Below are 19615 nucleotides of genomic sequence, written 5' to 3'. Positions count from 1 at the left end.
GCTGAGGTGGCTGACATCATTCCTCCAGGACCGCAATCAGGCAGTCAGCCTCTCCACTTTTACTTCTGAAAAAAAAAGTCTCACCTGCGGAGTACCTCAGGGCTCCTCCCTCTCCCCTTTATTATTTAATTTGTACATCTTCCCTTTGATCTCAGAGCTTCAGAAAAGATCAGCAGTCATCTTCAATTATGCTGATGACCTTCAGCTCATTTTTAATATTGACTCTTCCTCTTCCTCCATCGAGAACGTTCAATCCACTATGACTTTTATTAGCAGTTGGATGAACACGAACCAGCTCAAGCTTAATCCTGATAAGACCGAGCTGGTCTTGACAGGGCCCCCAGGAAACCCCTGGAACACCAACTTTTGGCCACGCTCCCTGGGTTGCCCTCCATCCCCTGTCAACTCTGTAAAAAGTCTCGGAGTCACTATTAGTAGTGATCTTTCCATGAGGGCCCAATTCAAATCAGTGGTATCGGTCTGCATTATCCACCTACGTCGCATCAGGAAAATTAGCAGATTCCTTTCTCAAGATGCCCTTGTTCAAGTCATTCTGGGATTGGTCATATCCCGGATCGACTATGCGAATGAACTGTATGTGGGAATACCTGCCTACCAAACACATCAACTCCAACTTATCCAGAATCAAGCAGCTAGACTCGTCTTTGGCCAGCCTAGGTCTAGTCACACTACACCTCTCCTTAAGAGCCTCCATTGGCTCCCTGTAGTCCAGCGCAGCTGTTTCAAACTGGGTTGCTTGATTCACAAGGCCCTCTCTCTGCAAGGCCCTGTCTTCATCGCCTCTCGGATCCACCGTTATGTTCCTTCCCGGGTCCTTCGATCCTCATGCTCAAATCTGTTGTCAACATGCACCTTTAGACGCAGGAAACATGGTGGCCTGCGATTTTCTTCACAGGCTCCTCTCTTCTGGAATTCACTCCCTCCTGCTCTCCGTCTAATCCCCTCCTATCCTCAATTCAGGAGGGCTTTGAAGACCTTGCTCTTTTCCCAAGCCTACATTTAATGGATCACATCTCATTGCATGTTCCTAGCCTGTCCTAGTAGCGCCAAGAAACCGTTGGTGTACGTGCGCTGTATAAATAATTTTTATCATATCATATCATATCAATGGAGGCTATGAGGGTGGAGGCCAACAGTGTGGCGGACATGAGGATGGAGGCCAGCAGTGTGGATGACACGAGGGTGGAGGCAGGGAGGTTGGAGGCCACAAGGATGGAGACTATGAGGTTGGAGGCCAGCAGTGTGGAGGACATGAGAATAGAGGCCAGCAGTGTGGAGGCCATGAGGATGGAGGCCAGCAGTGTGAAGGACATGAGGATGGAGGGCTCGGAGGGCTCGAACGTGGAAACCACTGCCACAAGGATGGATGGAGGCCACGACCACAAGAGTAAAGGCCAGCAGTCACAAGTGTGAAGGTCACAGGGTGGAGGTCGGCGCTACACCACACACCCAAGCTAAATAAGCCACTTAAAAGAACCTTCGAAGTGTCCCCCTCATTGTTTGGCCTCTCTGCACCTCTTCATGTTCATTCCCTCAGACGTCACTCCCGGTGAACAGAGCTCCTGCGGTAAGTGTGCACGTTACACCGGAAGAGACAGCAGAAGGGGGCAGAGCGAACTGCAGGACGGTGCACTTCTCATGGGGAGAGCCAATGCGGTGCAACCTCGTTTATTTCACTCCCTCAGACCCTGAGCAAAATACTCCATTTCCTACCAGAGGCTGCCCAGGAAACTGATGCAGGCACTGGTGGTGCCCAGGCTGGATGACTGGAATGGTCTTTACCTGGGGGTGGCCCAGACCCATCTTGATAGAGGACAGCGGGTCCATGGCGTGGTGTCTCGGGGGCTTCCATGACACCCGGGAACTCCACTGGCTCGGAGAAGGCACAGAAGCCTTCTTAAAACTCTCTCCTCTCAAGGCCCTCAGTGTCTTCAGTTGACGGTGAATTCCAATGTGCCCACCAGAAACCCGAGATCAGCAGCAGCCCACCGGGCTTTTATTCCGAAATCCACCAGGGCAAGAGTGGGGGCAGTTTTTCGGGCCACTTGGCACCTCAAGCATGGCCCAATCTACAAGCACCGTCCGCAAGAAGTGAAGGGCCCGGCTTTGTTTCTCGAGAGAGCCCTCCTCAAGGTCTGGGTGGCCTGGGGTCTATCGTGTCAGTACCCGGCGCCGAGACACCCCGTTGTGGTAGCCAAGTACTTTATAAATCTTTATTATGTCAGGAAATCACATATTGCAGCCGTTCAGTTAGTTTGACTTTTAACTATGATGAAACATTTTTATAAAAGAAGCGAGGGTGGGTGGGGGGTGCGTTATGCGGCAAGACTCTAGATCCGAAGGCAAAGATTGCCGGATTGAAGGCTCTCTTGATTCCGTGGGTGGGGGCGGGGCATCTGCGGATAGGTTTGTCCAGTTTATCGAGGGCTGGTGCCCCTGCCTAGAGCCCCCCAGCATCACGCTGGAAACTCACATTCATGGCCTGCCATGAAAAGACTGATTCTTTATATGTCGTGACAACGGAGGCACTACATATCAGCTATGCACTAGCGCTGGACTCCCCTTCACCGCCAGAGGACACTCCAAGCTGAGGGTCCCATGATCCACGCCGGCCGGATTCTCGGTTCCGGCCCCCACTCTCCGCACTCTAGTCACTTGGTGCCTCTAACGCCGTTATGCGCTATACTCAGTAGCAAGGAGAAGGCCTTTCTGAAAAGGCAGAGGTGTTGTGTTGCCCCCCACTCTTCCTCCAAGGGTTTCAAAACGTTAAATGAGGCGTCCCTTGTGACGGGGAGCTACAAGTCCTAAACAAGCGTGCAAGTGAAAATAGAGCACGAGCTGCAAATTAATTAAATAAGCAAGAGTGCGAGTGAAAAAAGCTGAAAAAACACTTGAGAAACATGATCCGTCACTACACGCCTCCTTTAGATAAGAAATGCCCTCACAACAGTCGTCAAGCAAACGATGCAGTCCGGATGGGCGTCCGAAAAGGAGACAGGGCGGTAACAAAGAAGCCTCATTTTCAATCGAGGCCACCATTTACCATAAACGATGACGCCAGCCAATGAAAATGATGGGCAGGGCTTCAAGTCCCCTTCTGAAATCTCCTCTACCACAATATGTCTCGCAGAACGAACAGCGCATGCACACTGTAACGCTAGGCGATACCTAAAAAGGAGAGAGCGAAAAGAACTAGCAAGTGTAAGATAAAAAAAAGTGTAGAAGGACGGAAGATGCATGAGTTGGACTCAAGACTAGGTAGCCTTGGGATTTGGCAGCGCCTATAAGAAGCTCCTAAGAACACAAGCATTGTCAAAGCGAATACATCCAGCCTTTAAGACATATTTGCTTTGTCAATTTTTTTTAGTCATGCCATACAGCATCACCACTGCTGTGCAGGATGGCAAAAAACTTTGTAAAAAATTCAATGATGCAGCTGCCAATGTCGTTTTGTGGGCACACGCATGCATTCAACATGCATGTACGCGCCTACAGGCGGACACTTGGCTTTTTTATTTACAAATCCGAGATCAAGCAGTACATTTAAAAAAGTAGTGCAAATGCGCTTTAAGAAAAATAAATGGATGAAGGATGGGGATGAAGTGGGGGTGAAGCAACACGGCAGATGGTGGGGTGAAGCAACACAGCAGGAAGAAGAGGCAACACTGCGATTGGAGGGAGAACCAAACCAGCGATTGGTGGGAGATGCAACATGAGGGAGAGAACATGCAGAAGAGAGCAACGTGGAGCATGAGGGGGAGGGAAGCAGCATATGGGAGAGCAAGAGCGACACACGTACAAGTGGACGAGAAGCATATGCACGAGAGAGAGAAATGTGGAGAGGGGAGAAAAACACAAGAGGTTCAACCTAATTCTCTTCCAAATTCCAACACCTTCCCCCATACTCTCACCTCTCATTTTCCAGTTCTAGGAATCATATGTTCTCCCATGGAGAGCTTAAACAAAAAGAAAAAAGTAATTCCCTAAAAACGGGCAGAGGAACCATAGAAGCCAGCCAATCAAAGTGATGATAAAAAGGTGATGCCTCAGCAGGCCCAAACTGCCTGTTTTTTCATCGAGCATTGCCTTGGTGGGCTGGAACCACTGGAATTTGGTTTTAGTGCCAGGAACACTGCTGGCATCTTTATCTTTGTGTGTCTTTTGCTTTCTTGCCCTAAGTGTGCCAGGTATGCCCAGATGTGGGACCCGGGCTCACTGTGCTACTGGATACAAGCTAGCCTGGCTGATGAGGGGTGAAACCCCGAAACTGGTCCTAGGATACTTGTTTCTGGTCCAAGGAGGACCTGGCTTGGCGGTTCGGGCTGGACTGTTCCCATGAGGCACAGGGTCAAGATTGATTTGCATATGGCTGCATCTGAACTGGGGTGGCATAGTGAGCAAACAAACGTTGGATTTAACCCAGATCTATTGACTGGGGTGAATGTTTTGATTTGTTCGGCAGTCCATCCATCATGTGTGTGTTTTTTGTTTTCTTGCCCTAAGTGCGCCGGGTATGCCCAGACGTGGGTCCTGGACTCACTCTGCCACTGGATTCAAGCTAGCCTGGCTGAGGAGAGGTGAAACTCCGAAACCTGACCTAGGATGTTTGTTTCCATTCCAGGGAGGACCTGGCATAGCAGTTTGGGCTGAATTTTTCCCATGAGGCACAGGGTCAAGACTGATTTGCATATGGCTGGGTCCGAACTGGGGTGGCATGGTGAGCAAAAGAAATGAGGTGAATGTTTTGAATTGTTCTGCATTCTGTCCATCATTTGTGTGTCTTTTGCTATCTTAATCACTTTCTCCATCTTCCCCCAAAAATTAAGGCAGGCATAGTGAGGGCTTCAGGAAAGAGAGAGAGAAGAGAGAGATGAGCTCGCTAGGAGGAAGAGAGTAGACTGATTTGATCATTTTGGCCTGGGCTGTTTTTGGTTCTCAGCCTGGTCCTGGGCTCCAGGAGAGTGTCAGGACAGGCCGAAATAAGGAAAGCCATTCAAAGACGGACTGGCCGGACCGGCCATCTGGCTTTTACTCAGGAGGCTGGACGGGTCGTTGGCCAGTTTTGTTTCCGGGGGGCGATTTTGTAGCAGTGCAGCAGTTTTAAAAGCATCTGCTGCAGAGTTCCTTCAATATTTAGCAGTTTTTAGGCAACAATAAGTGTCAAGATAACTCTTGTTTTTAATGTATCTGCTGGGGAGTGATTTAGTTTTGTCTAGTCGCAGTTTTTACCCATCTAAGGTAGCGCAGGGGCTTACTGTGCCTGCTGCAAAGAACATGTACCATGCATATCACAGAACAGTATTTTTTTGCATAGCTCAGTGCATTACAGCTGTTGTCACAGAAATCCCTTTGTTACTATTCAGTTCATAAATTACAATCGTAATCTAGCACAGTGACCTATGAACTGTCATCAAAGAGCTGCATGCAAACTGCATGGTGTAGGTTAGAAAGTTATGTTTATTCCAGGTCTTTCATTATCCTAATGTTGCTAAAAAAAAGGGTGTGTTTGAGTAAAAATAGATTATTAGTAAAGCCAAAACTAACCACTGTGTTACATTCTGAATCCTGAGTTTGAGCTTTTTGATGAACAGCACTCTTAAAAAATGCCTCCCAGTGTGGAAGACATGAATCCTTCCCCCTTGTAGTCCCCTTGTAGTCCCCTTTGTGTTATGTAACATTTTGTATACACTGATGTACACTCATATGATTCATTGTCTCTGTATGTGTGTGAGTGATATAAAGTGCTCCAACACCCAACACTGGTATTAAAGGTGCTATAAAACAAATGAAATGAGGGTGTGGCCTGGATGGCCAAGATGGCGGGTGTGGTCGGTTAAGCTATTGACCATACTCGGTTGTTGGGGCATTCCTACTGGTCCTGGTGTGCCATGACTGGCTCCTGTGAGAAGTTGGCCTGGCATATGATGTCCACAATTCTAGTGGGCACCTTGCACCTGTCCAAACGACACTTATTGATGGTAGGCTTAAGACAACCTTTATAGAAAGCTATCCTAGTGGTAACTGTGGAGAGCAGCCTTCAGGCTAAGTCTTGAAGGAATGTAAAGCAGATTGTTTTACCAGTCTATAATCTCTTGAATAATCAAATGAAAGTACATCACACCAGGTATATATATAAAATATATGTATTTATTCTAAACACAACCCCTCTAGTCTCTTTATGAGGCTAGAGGCCAAAGTACAATACACAAACCTAAATAGCACACAGTAAACTAGCACAGTATACGTTTTACCCTAGCGGCCTCACAAACCATATACTTACAAATTGGTATAAGAACCACATGAGGGATAGAAGTGAGGTATTGGCCCGGTTGAACCGCTGGGGCAACCAGGGACCACCCAAGGTAGGGACGCAGGAGACCCACGGGGGACACGTGCAGTGTCTAAACACAGCCGCGAATCACCGTTGACTTCTATGGAGAAAGTTTAAGTTAGAGTTTTAAAGTTTAAGGACACTTAGGAGTGGACTGCGGTGAAACCCCTTTAAAACTAGACACTTCCAGAGTCGAGACCCACAGGAGCACCAAAGTACTCATGTTACCTCACCCAGGGAAGCCGGGTGCATAGGTGTCTTTTCGTGTTGGGTTTCGTCGTCGATTCCAATGGAAAGCTGCAAAGAAGTGCTGCAGGCGTCCAGGAGAAGAGTGTCCGGATGGATCCACGGGTGGATCGGAGACCTGAAGAACCTGAAAGCAGAGGGGACAGAGTCTGGGTCACTAGCCAGTGACCAGGATGGCGACAGGAAGATACCAGCCAATGTTGGGTGCTTTAAGGTGAAGTAGGTGAAGCTTGACTCTTCAGCCACGAGGTCCAGGAGGTGTTGACGACAACCAGGAGCTGGATTCGAGCTGTCCCACGTTAGATGTCGAGTGATGCAGCGTCGGTATCCGGATTGGACCCAACAAGCACTTGGCAACAGCAACCCATGCAAGATGACAAGATTGGCTTCGGTGCAGACCAGCAAGGTCTGAGGGACTCACCCTTTGGAGGGGAGTCAGGTCACCTGTGGAACAACTAGGAAAACCCAAGAATCTAAGGATTGTCCTTCGCAGGGACCCACTAGCCAATGGACTAGGGATCGCGAAGGAGCCTCAAGGTGCGATGCAGAAAGCAGGCCCCTCGTGGAGTGTAGGCCTCTAAGCTTCAGTGCAAAAGGTGCTCGGGCAAGGGCAACAAATAGCCCAATGCACAACTTTGGGAAACTTCAGAAAGTATGTGCACTTGCAAAATTGCAGGATGTTCAGGAGTTCCAGTCCCACGTCTCGTGATAGCTACAGGTCTCAGCTCTGCTGGGGACTCGTGTCAGCCTCGGAGATGTCTGGAAGTCCATGTCCTGTGTCACAGATTCTTCGGGATGTGTTGGGAGCCTTGAAAATGCAGACCTGCAAGATGCTTCTTTGGTGCCTGTTTGAACAGGAGAGGCACTCCTTGACTGACCCCAAGGGAGATTTCTTTCGTCTTCCAGTCGATATGGAATGTTGAAGGTCCAAGATTTCTTCTTCAGAGTTTCATCCAGGGTAATCTAAAGTCCTAGTGATCGGATTCCTATACTTATACCAAGTTTAGGGGTTGGACTAACTCTAGGGTCCCACCTATGGGAGGACCTAGGGAGGGGGTGGTTACACCCCTTCCCCTTTGTCCAGTTTCGCGCCAGAGCTGGAGCTGAGTGCCCTAGCAACCGTTTTGAACAGGGAAATGCATGGAGCACCTTGTGTGCCCCAGGCAGTGTCTGAAAAGCATTCACTGAATGCAACCCACCCTGCCCCAATACACTAAAGCCTGTCCAAGCCTCCCCTGCCGGAGTTTCGTCCAGTAGCAGGAGGTCAGACTCGTGTCTGTGGCAGCAGCATCCATTTTGTGATGCTGAGGCTCTTTTAAACATTTACCGGATAAGTAAGTGTGTATATGTCTTCTCCCACTAGAAGGGTGGAATTCTACCCCCGCCGCCAGAACTGGCGGGAGGGTAGGACTCCAAAGCTTTTGACACCAAACACATGTTTTGAAAAAGCTATTCCAAAGTTAGCATTAACCACAAGGATTATAATGCACTTAAGAGTATATGGTATGGCTATATCATAGAACAGCTATAAGGAAGGGATTCCGAAAGCTGCAGAGGGGCTCAGCTCATGCTAGTGCATCCTCTCACACAAAACCAAGCACTCTGCCTTCAGGATTGTCAAGGCCTGCCATAGGAGTGACTTATAGGTTAATATGTGTCTATATATATAGGTAGATATAGGTATACTATATCTAAGTAAGGGGTGCTTACACCACCTTACCCAGGCTGCACGTGCAGACCTGTGGTGCCATTTTGGAAGGCTTCCCAGGGGTGGCCTGGTAGGCCTCTGGGGTGCCTATGCCCTTGGTACCTAAGGTACCATATACTAGGGACTCACAAGGGTAACCCAGTAACCAATCTAGAGTGTACCTAATGTACATGCAATCAATTTAGAGAGGAAGCAGCTAGGCTGGGGTCCTGATTAGCAGGGCCACAGCCAGACTAAAGTGGATAAATCAGTGAAACACAGCAAAAAGTGGGGGTAACCATAGGAAGCAGATCCTACTCTCCTACAGCTCCCTGCAAAACCTCAGGACCCGGCACAGTGACTGAGCATGAAAGCGGTTTGGAGTGGTACTGGGAAAACGAAGGAGCGGCGATAATCCAAACAAGCTGTGTGAGCCATGCTGCATGCATGGTGGTTGCTCGGGCTTAACACAGTAAGGCTAAGCGAGTCCGGCTGCTCAGAGTGGAAGAAGAGGCGGTTCTGAGGCCCCCGCGACCCCCCGGCAATTCAGGGTGGTGGCTGCAACACAGAATTTAGGTGGCCCTGGCCTGAGAGTCGAATCCGGAGGCAGCGGAGACCATGAAGCAGCGGTCCGCACGGGGCTTGCTGGCTGGGCTAAGCAAGAAAAGTGGAGACATGTTTTGGAGAAGTCAGGTAGAAGATGTCAACAAGTAAAACCTTTAAAGGCAGAATCAAATAAGTAGTAAAAGGATTTGCCCAGATGTCTAACTCTTTCAGGAAAGGGTAACAAAAGTGTTTCCTCCGAGAATAGTGGAAATGTAATGTAAATGTAATGTAATGTAAATATAGGCAGAAAATCATTTACAAATAAAATATTCAGTAGGCAATAAGGGAGAAATGTGAGGTACATGAATGGAGAAACGAATGGGAGGAAGTGGAGGCAGGGAAAGTGAGTGGGGGGAGTTGGATGAAAAATTAAAAGGGGAGTATAAAGGAATAGGTAAAGATAGGAAGCGATAGAGACTTGAAATGGGAAGGGGAGACTGGAATGTAAGAACAAAGGTGGAAAGGAGGTGATGGGAGAGTGAAACATGCTGGAGAAAGGATGACAAGAGAGGTGAGAGGCAGAGTGGATGGAGCGAAATGAGGAGGGGCTTTGTGAAGGAAAGGTAGATAAAGGAAGAGAGGTTAAGGGAGGAGCAGTAGGATGAAGGCCAAGAGGTAAGTATTCCACAAAGCTATTCTGGTACCAGGCCCTCCAAAATAGAGTGGATAAAGGGGGAAGGTAGGGACCTTATGGGAAAGAGAAGGGAAGGCAAAGGAGTAGAGTGGAGTAGAGGACTAGTGTGGGTAGAGATTTGGCAATGGAGGCAAGTAGAAGAGGAAGATGTACGTAGTGTAGGACTAAGAATAGAGTAGACGGATGGAAGGGCTCAAATGAGGACATGAAAATGACAGATAAATAGAGGTGTGCGAGGAAGGAAGGCAATGGGGAAGCCGGCTGGGGGAATGAGAGTGGGAAAAGGGAAACGAAAGTATCCGGAGAGAGAGAAGAGAATGGCAGAGGAAACAAGCATTGGCATAGCCAATAGGTCTCGTCTTTGGGACCTTATAAGTGTTTAGCCATGCAACAGTTAATATTGTTGGACCAAGGATATTGTGCTGCATAATTAAATACTTATAAGGTCCCAAAAGCGAGACCTATTATCTATGCCATAGCCTATTGGCTATGCAAGCGCTATATAAATGCAATTACAACATACAACCTATTTTCTGAAACTGTAGAAGATATCCTTTACATCTGTCTACTTTACAGGATTCCAGAAAGACATTTCTAAAACAATTTCAACAGGCTAGCACCAGGACATTGAAGACGCCACGCAGTTCCATTTTGCCAGGAGCTCTAATAAAGTCATTAGTTGTCTCATTAAATGTATTCCCGGTTAGAGCTGAAGGCCCCTGTTTAAATGAACTATATTAGTGGCAGTGGATTGTAATGTACATATAACTTCATGGGTATGGATTTTAATTGCTGATTGATTGTAATTAATAGGTTGTTTTACTATTTAAGTCATTATATAGTATCGTTTTTTTAATATAAATTACACAATTAATTTTTTTAACTTCCTATAATCGAGTACTGTCCCAATTAAAGGTTGAGTCTCAGTTTCCAGGTATAAATCCAACCTATAATGCCAGCCTCCACGGAGGGTCTCCTGCCCTCGAACTTATGCCCCCCAGAAGACTCAGCAGAGGGAGGCTTCCGACTCACTCACCCACACAGCCAGTGGCACACCTGCTTTGTGCATACTGACAACCTGACCTGCCCACACATTCCAAAGTGTGCCCTATCTGCGCTAGGGGAATGACTGTTATTTCTATGCATGTGCTTCGAGGTTGTTTCTTCGCTAGGGGCCCCTGCTGAGTTTTAGTGTCACCTATGAGCACTCACTGAGAAGACTAGAGCCACGTCGTCGGTGACAAAAAATGAGGTGGAATTGCAAAAAAAAAGGCATCTTCCCTAGGGCTCTAAAATACTTTGACACAACTCAGGATAACCTGCAGTTACCCTCACCCCTAACCACAATTGTATAGCATTTTTGTTTTTTGGCATTTCTTATACAGATCGAACTTTACGTAAAGATATCAGAGCGCATCACATGAGCACTAGTTGCAGTACACAAGGACAGATTAATTTTAGGCACAAGAAGATTCGGTGATGACGCTGGAGTCTCCCGCCAGAGTAGAACCTGGTTCCTCTGCTTTGTGGTCGACCGATCTAACCGTTATGCCACATCCTCATTTACTAGTGCAGCAGGCACACAGAACATGCTGCCCCTCCAGAAACTGTCAGTCTCAGCGTTCAGCTGTCCACAATAAGGCATTATTGTTCCTGCGGTTATGCCTCATTTCTGTCTGCTTCCGTGGTGGAGAGTAGTAAGCATTTCATGAAGGGGGAGGAGGGAATTTCAGCAGAGTAGCAAGAGAGAGTTGGAGAGCCTGAGGTGCTGTCTTTTGTACATTTCTAATGGGGAGTTTACATCTAGTAGGGAAGAGTCCCTCCCGTGGAGGACAGAGGAGGGTGCACTTTCCGTAGAGGAGAAAGACGCACGCTGCTTGTGGGTGACAGAAAAGTGCCCTTTGTGTAAGAGAATGAAAAACGTGGCTTATTGAAGAGAGGGGATTATGCAGCTTATGGAGGGAGGGGGAGAGTTGCTTCTGTGTGGAGAAGAGGGAAGTGTGCTTCTGCAATGGGAGGAGTCGGCACCTCTGGGGAAGGAGCGGGTATTATTAGTATAACGCGTACAGGGCAGTCTACAAACTGCAGAAGGTATCACCTTGTAAGTGCTGGGAAAAGCACCTGACATGGAAAGACAAAGAGAGGAAGAGATTGTGGCAAGTGAAGGAGCAAGAAGATGAACAGTTGGGGGGTGGGGGTGGAGCGAATTAAAGGTGTAAAAAAGAATGTGTGAGAGGTGAAAGTGAAAGAGAGCAAAAGACAACAAGAAGCCAACATTTTAAAAGTGAGCGGCCGCGCTCGTAAAAAAAACAACAAAAACGAAAGTCATCACGATGGCTTGGAAAGCGAAAGTGATCGCGATGACGCGCTAAAACATGCAACGGATTCGCCCGCATGCTTGTGCATGTTCTAGCAAGTTGGTTGCCGCTTTGGGAGCACTTCCCAAAACAGCTTCTTAATGTCTCTGAGCAACGCATGCGCGCTGACTCAGCGAGACCTAAAAAGGGGGAAATCGGAAGGGGAAGGGTAACTGGAGGAGAGAAATGGAAGGGAGTGAAGGAAACTTAGAGAGGGTGTAAGGCAAAGGGTGTGAGAGGCTGGAGAGGGACGGGAAGGTGGATAGTAAAGGAAGGGGTCTTTGGGATGGGCTTGATAGCTAGGGAAGGGAAGGAAGGGGAAATGGTGGAATTAAAAGGGAGTCGGTAGGACACGGAAAGTACAGGAAAAAGAGGTGAGGGGAAGTCTGGGGTGAAGGGGTGAAGGCAGAAAGCAACAAAGAGACAGGGTGAAGGGGAAACGCTGCAGAAAGCAAGGTGTGAGGGGAAGATATTGAGTGGAAAAGGAAGTAATATGGTTGCGTGGGAAGAGGAAGCTGGGCAAATGCGGGGAGAAGAGAAATATAAGCAGAGCTAAGTGCAAAAAGATAAAAGAGGTGGAAAGAGGGCTGACAGGGGTGACATTGGGGCAAGTGGGCGAGTTTTTAACAGAAAGCTGCAGAGGGGATACAGCGAGGGAGAAGAGGAGGGAATAAGACAGTTAGATGGACTGACGTGAGGGAGCAGGAAGTGGGTGGGTGTGGAAGATGGGATTAGTGGATCGACGGGGGAGAAGGGTTAGGAATGAGCAGGGTAGGGTTGGTATTAGGAAGAGGGCTGAGGGAGGGGGTTCTGAGGGTAGATAGGAGGATTGGGTCAGCCTTGAGAACGAGGAAGGTGAGGGAAACTGGAGACTGATGGGGTGGCATTGCATATGGAATTCGTGAAATGGTGGTATTGAAGTGAAGATGACGGGTGACAGTGTTAAAGGGTTAGGCTAAAAGAAGATTCCATTTATAATCCGTTTGTGTTTGTTCCATTTTGTTTATTCGCTCACCAGTGAACCCTGCAACGCTTACTCCTGTTCTCTTTAGTTCAAAGGGCCTGGTCATGGTGAGCCCCTGCACCCTCCGGCACTTCTACGGCCTCGGGCCGCGGCCCTCCCTGGCCGGAGCCCTGCTCTGCAGCGTCGTTGTTTCCTGGTATGGTAACCGCGCTGTTATACGAGCTAAATTTGGGGCACACCAGTAGGTGAGGGGGGGAAGCACTGACACAGACAACTGAAATGTGTGAAAAAGGCCGCTTTATTGGAATCAGGTGCACCTACCACAAACATCCCACCTGGCCTGTGCCGAACAAAACTACTGCTCACTAAATATGAACTGCCTGACCCCCCCACCCCCACCCCTAACATGTTACCCCCAAACATTGCAATTGTAAACAACAAATCCGCTCCGCAACCTACCCTCCTACAGCATGCCCCAATGACCTCCATGACCTCACCCCCGCTACCACGAGTCCCCAGACCTGCAGGAAAACCCCCCTATCTCCTTAGGACAGAGCCCCCAAAACAGCACCTGTTCCAGCGACAACACAACGAAGCCCTAACCAGTGCACCATCATCCAACAAAACCCTTCCCATGGATACCATGACCACCCCCCGGGGCCCCGGGACCGAAACCCCAAATTCCCCCGACTATAACACAGGGCGGGAGGGCGGGACATGAAGGAAAACCCCTGGCAGCTGTGTCACCGCACCACGAAACAGTGTGCGGTGACACAAAATGGCCAGTTTTTAACCCCAACCAGCCCAACCTTACCAACCCACCCAACCAGCCCAAAGCGCGCCGGCTACGGCGCGCCCTGGGTGCCAAACTTCCTCCCTCCCCTCCCCGGTGCCCCAAAATCCCCCGGGGGGGCGAGCCTCCCTCCGGTCGTCCGCCCCCCCAAATCCCCATTGGGGCACACCAGTAGGTGAGGGGGGGGGAGCACTGACACAGACAACTGAAATGTGTGACAAAGGCCGCTTTATTGGAATCAGGTGCACCTACCACAAACATCCCACCTGGCCTGTGCCGAACAAAACTACTGCTCACTAAATAAGAACTGCCTGACCCCCCCACCCCCACCCCTAACATGTTACCCCCAAACATTGCAATTGTAAACAACACATCCGCTCCGCAACCTACCCTCCTACAGCATGCCCCAATGACCTCCATGACCTCACCCCCGCTACCACGAGTCCCCAGACCTGCAGGAAAACCCCCCTATCTCTTTAGGACAGCGCCACTCGAAAGCCGCTTACGACTTTCGACCCCCCCACTAGGACTCCTGTCTCCTGGGATACCTGAGCACCCCCAACGCCCCATCCAACGCCTCCTTCAGCTGGACTATATAAAGCTCCATTCCATACCTGGACAGGTGAACCCCATCCTCCCGGAAAAAATATATTGCGCCGTACCGCAACTCCGGGTGCTCCATTCTCCCAACCCCTTCCCTGTCACAGAAGTCCCGCATCTCCCGATTGATCTTCCTTCGTGCCCTGTCAATGGCCGCCGGGCGCTCAGCCCCCCTCCACACCCGCCTAGGAATGAACTCTGACCATATAACATGGCAGCCCGCCCACTGCTCCTTGATTTCCTTCAGGTCCCGCTTCATTTGCTTGAGTAGCGCTAACCCCTTGCACTGTACCAGGTCATTCTCCCCCAGGTGAATCACTACCACATCCGGGCACACCCCCCCTCTCACCATCGAGTTCAACAAAGGAAATAACTCATGCCACCGCCTACCCCCTTTTCCTCTCCAATGGCACCTGTACAACCCTGTATCCAATCCCAAATTGAGTGTCCGATGCCTGTCCCACTCCGCTTGTTCCGCCCTTTTGACGAAAGAATGGCCCACAATATATACATTCAGCAAAGCCACCTCCGGCCCCGCCACAGCACCTGTAAAGATCGTGTCAGAATCGGGAATCACTGCGGCATCAACCCTTCTACCTCCCTCAACCGCACATACGTCCTGTAACAATTAGACTTCCACCGCCCCAGCCTCTGTATCTCTTCCTTCCCCCAACCCCTTCGAGCCGCCTCCGTCGCCGCCCCGATTAGAAAGGAATGCGTCCCGAAAGCCAGGGGATCCTCTCCCATGTACCGCAGGGCGCTCCGCAGGACCCACAACGCCTGTGACGCGGTGACTCCCATCCCCCCACCTCGACCAAAAACCTCCCCCTGCTTCTCGCCCCCGTTCGCCATCAACCGCCTACCCCACGCCGCCGGGCACACCCCTCCCGGCCGCCCGGACCCAGTACCACCCATGTTCCAACCCCCCGCTGGTCCGTCTTTGATCGTCGCAAACGCACAGCCACCTCCCACTCCCACAGCTCTACATCCCCCCACAACAACCCCCACCTCCCCCTACCCCCCAGCAGTTCCGACACCCGGAACGCCCCGAAGAAAAGCCAGGACATCAATGTAGCAAACCGCACCACCTCGCCTTCATCCCGGCACACCTTCGGGAGCGCCCCGACCACTCCTTCCAGCATGTCCACCGTGATGGGACGGCGCAGCCGCGCCGCAGACCCCCTCTCTCTCACCCACCCCTCCAGCAACCTGGTCCCCAGCTCACCCGCCGACGGGGGGTACCCCCACCACAACTTGCCCATGAATGCCACCGCCGACAACTTGCCCGCAATCGAGAGCCTCGACAAACCTTTTTCCATGAGCGCCAGCATGAACCTTACCACTTGCTCTTCGCGCCGCCACCAGTCCCTGCTGCGCACCGCACCTGACTGCAGGAATTCCTCCCAAGCTAGCTCGTACGTCTTCCATGTAGACACCGCCATCGACGCCTTCACCAATTGAAAGACCCGGCGTCGCCCACCGACCACAGTTCCTCCGGCACCGGCGTCCTGACCTCCTCCGCTGTCGTGGCTAGCCCATGGAACCTCTCCCACTGTGAACGAGACAAAGCATCAGCGATGTCATTATCCACACCCGGGACGTGGCGCGCCTGAAACAGAATGTCATTCTCCAAACAGCGCAGCACCAACACCCTCATCAGTTTCAGCACTTGTGGGTCCCTGGCCGACTGTCTGTTTACCACCTGCACAACAGCCATGTTGTCCACCCGGAACAACACCCTTTTGTGGGCCAATGCCCCCGCCCACACCGTGACGGCCACCACCAACGGGAACAACTCCAGGAACGCAATGCTCCTCCCTCCCGCCTGCCACTGCTCCGGCCATTGCTCCGTGCACCACTTACCGTCCCAGTACAGACCGAAGCCTCCGACGACCGCCGCATCCGAGAACATGGTGACGTCCCACTCCCAGTCCTCCGCCGGCGCCATCGGAACCCAGTTGAAATGCTCCAGGAACGCCCGCCACATGCGCAGATCCTCCTTCATTCCCACGGAAAGGCGCACATGATGATGAGGCAAAGGCAAACCGGACAACGCCAAACCCAACCGCCGACAGAAAGTTCGGCCCGCCCGCACCACGCGGCATGCAAAGTTCAAATGTCCGAGCAACACCTGCACCTCCCGCACCGTCACCTTCTTCCTTGACAACATTCCATCCACCAAACCCCGCATGGCAGACCTCTTGTCTTCCGGTAGGCGTGCTTCCATGGCGACCGAGTCGAGCTCGATACCGAGAAAGGACAACACTGTACTGGGACCGCACGTCTTCTCTGGCGCCAGGGGAACCCCAAACTCCCCCATCAACCCGGCCAAACCATCCAGCAGCCGCTGACAGTCCGCCGCACCGGGCCGCCCCACCAGGAAAAAGTCATCCAGATAGTGCGTCACTGACTCCGAGCCTGTGCACCTGGAAAAAAAACCACTGCAGGAATGAGCTGAAACGCTCAAACAGCGCGCATGAAATGGAACACCCCATTGGCAGCGCCTTATCCACAAAGATGAGACCTTGGAACTGGATCCCCAGCAACTGGTGATCTGCCGGGTGCACTGGAAGAAGCCGGAACGAAGAATTGATATCACACTTCGCCATCAACGCGCCCCTGCCCTCCGCTGCGACCAGCCTCCGTGCCACGTCCACAGACGAGTATGTCACCGTCGCCAAATCCGCCGCAATGTATGCGTTGACTGATTCCCCCTCCGGCCACGACAAGTGCTGTATCAACCGGAACTGCCCCTCCTCCTTCTTGGGCACCACCCCGATGGGGGATATCATCAGGCCCGGCAACGGCGGCGCTGTAAAGGGGCCCGCCATCCTCCCTTCCCTGACTTCTTTGAAAAGCTTCTCGCGCACAATGCCCTTGTGTGCGTTCACCGACTTCAGATTGTCCGCCCAGCGAGCAATCCGTGGGCCCTCGTACCCCAGCCTGAAACCCTCCCGGAAACCCCGACGTAGCACGGCTGCATCCTCCGCCCGCGGATATGCCGCCAACCAGGGCTCCATCCGCTCGATCCTAACCGGCGTACGAGCCTTTTCCCAAGGCCCCCGCTCCCCCCCCTCTACCCCCGCCCCGTCCCCCCCACGTTCCTCCTCTGGCTGGAGTCCCCCCTTGGGCGGGCTGTTGCCCCGGCGGGCCCCCGAGCCCCCAGCAACGCAAAGCTGGGTGTTTCCGGCCGCAGGACGAGCACTCATGCCGGAATTTGCACGCCGCCCTCCCGCAAGCTCCCCTGTTGAAGTCCCAGCAGGCTCCCACTGCCGCCTGACTTCCCGCGTCTCCCTGACCCACCCCCCCACGGGTGGGGCGGGCCACAAAGGGGGGCGACGCCAGTGGAAGGCCGCTCGCTGTATAGATGGTGCGGCCGAACTTCGCCCCTCCCATCGTCTGCTGGTACAAATCCGAATCCAGCTCCCCCCATTGAGCTTCCGGGTCCGCCGCCATGCGCGCCCGGAACTCCTCGTCGTAGTGCGACCATGCATACCCGCCATAGGTCACCTGAGCCCTCCGCACGACATCCATGTATTTGAACAACGCGACGCATCGGTCCGGGAACTTCTCGCAGTACACACTCGCATAAATGAGGAAAGCCGCCGACCAATTGTCTAATGTCAGGGGAACCTTTGGGCGCCTAGCTAACTCCTGCTCCTCCTCCTTAGACCCCTCTTTGGACGTCAATTCCCTGTGCAATAGTTTCAGAATGTCTACGTATTCTCCCTTCCAGATCTTCTCCTTCGTCGCCGCCGACAGGTGGGCTCCCAACGGCTTGGTAAGTCCCATGTACGGTAGCTTTCGCACCGGCACCACGCAACTCTCTTTCCACCCCCCCCGCCGTCTCCTTCTCCCCCGCCGCCGGCGAAACGCTGCCCGCGCTCAGTCCGTCGCCCTGCGCCGCCCCGTCCGTGCCCATGCCTGCATCTTGCACATACCGCCCCCGTACCAGCCCCCAACCATCCTCCCCGTCGCCCCCCGTCCCCACGGACACCTCCACACACCGCCGCTTGCCACCCCCCGCGCCATCACCTGTCTTACCTGGCGTCAAGGTCGGCGTCCTTGCTGGATCCCGCCGCCTAACCAGTGGAGCTGAGGGGGCCGTCACCCTTGGCGCTTCTTGCCTTGCTGGCACTTCTCGCCTTGCTGGCACCTGCAACATACTGTCAACAACGTTACCAGCCCCCCCGTCCTCCCTAAGCTCCCCCTCCTCTTCCGACTCCTCATCACCCGGTTCCACACCACTCCGGCCCCCCACCTGGGGTTCCAGCCTGCTCAAACCCGCTTTCTCCCGACACACTCGCATCAGATCCATCCAATCCGCACTCACTCTTCCGCCCTCCCCCGCAGTCAAAGCAGTGTCATTCATATCCTTCCTCGCTCCCCTACCCCCGGCGGCGGTAATGACCCTTCGGGGAGGGGCCGGCGGAGACGCATCCCGCCTCCATTCGCCATGCTCACGAAGTAGGTCCCTCGCTGGAGCTCGGCCGTCCGCACCAAACAGAGCCGGCCCATCCACTCGGTGGGTGGGAGCCGCATGCTGCTCCCCCGAGCGCCTCGCAAACAGCTCCTGCCAAGGAAAAAAGGTGGAGTCCAGCATGCCAGGGTAACAGCCGCTCCCGTCCCCCCCCCACGCACTGCCCCCTGCCCCACCCCCCCATCCCATCGCCGCTCCCCTCCCCCATCCGGCCGAGTACCCTCCGCGCCGCGACGGGACCCCCCCGCCCCCCAGGTCCCAGACCCCTTCCCCGCTCCACCCCCCCCACCCCCCGAAACCCCAACTCGGCCCTGCCCCTCCCCCGCGCCCGCCCCCCCATGCACCCCCCAGGGCACCCCCATGCCACCCTCCCCTCCCCCGAACCTCCCCCAGTGGTCGCCACTTCCCCCCACCCACCCACTCTCCCTCCCCACTCCCCCCTGCTCCCCCCGACCCACCCTGCCATCACCGACCCACCCCTCTCGCCTGGTGCCCCGCCACCTCCGCACACCCCGCCCCGTGCCTCGCGCCTGCCCCGGCCCTCCGCCTGGCCCCTCCCCCCACCCCCTTCTCCTCGCCCTGACCGCGCCACACCTCCCCAGCTCCCCACGCCCCCCCTTCCTCTGCCGACGACGAACTCCAGTCCAATTCCGTATCTGCCCCCCCTCCACCCCCTTCCCCCTCCCCCTCCCCCTCCAAGTCTGTGTCTTCAATCAGTAATGGGGAAACCGCCCCCCCCTCAGCCCCCCCTCCCCCTGCCCCCCGTCCTCTGGCCCCCCTTGTTCCCCTTGATCTGGCCCCCCCTCCCCCCTTTCCCCGCCTCCCCCCACCACCTCAGGCTCCCCACCCCCCCCCCAACACCGTCCCCCCCCTCCCCTCGCGGCCCCACCGGTCCC

This window comes from Lissotriton helveticus, chromosome 12, assembly GCF_964261635.1.
Source record: "Lissotriton helveticus chromosome 12, aLisHel1.1, whole genome shotgun sequence".
Lineage (NCBI taxonomy): Eukaryota > Metazoa > Chordata > Amphibia > Caudata > Salamandridae > Lissotriton > Lissotriton helveticus.
Note: the sequence above shows the minus strand (reverse complement) of the source record.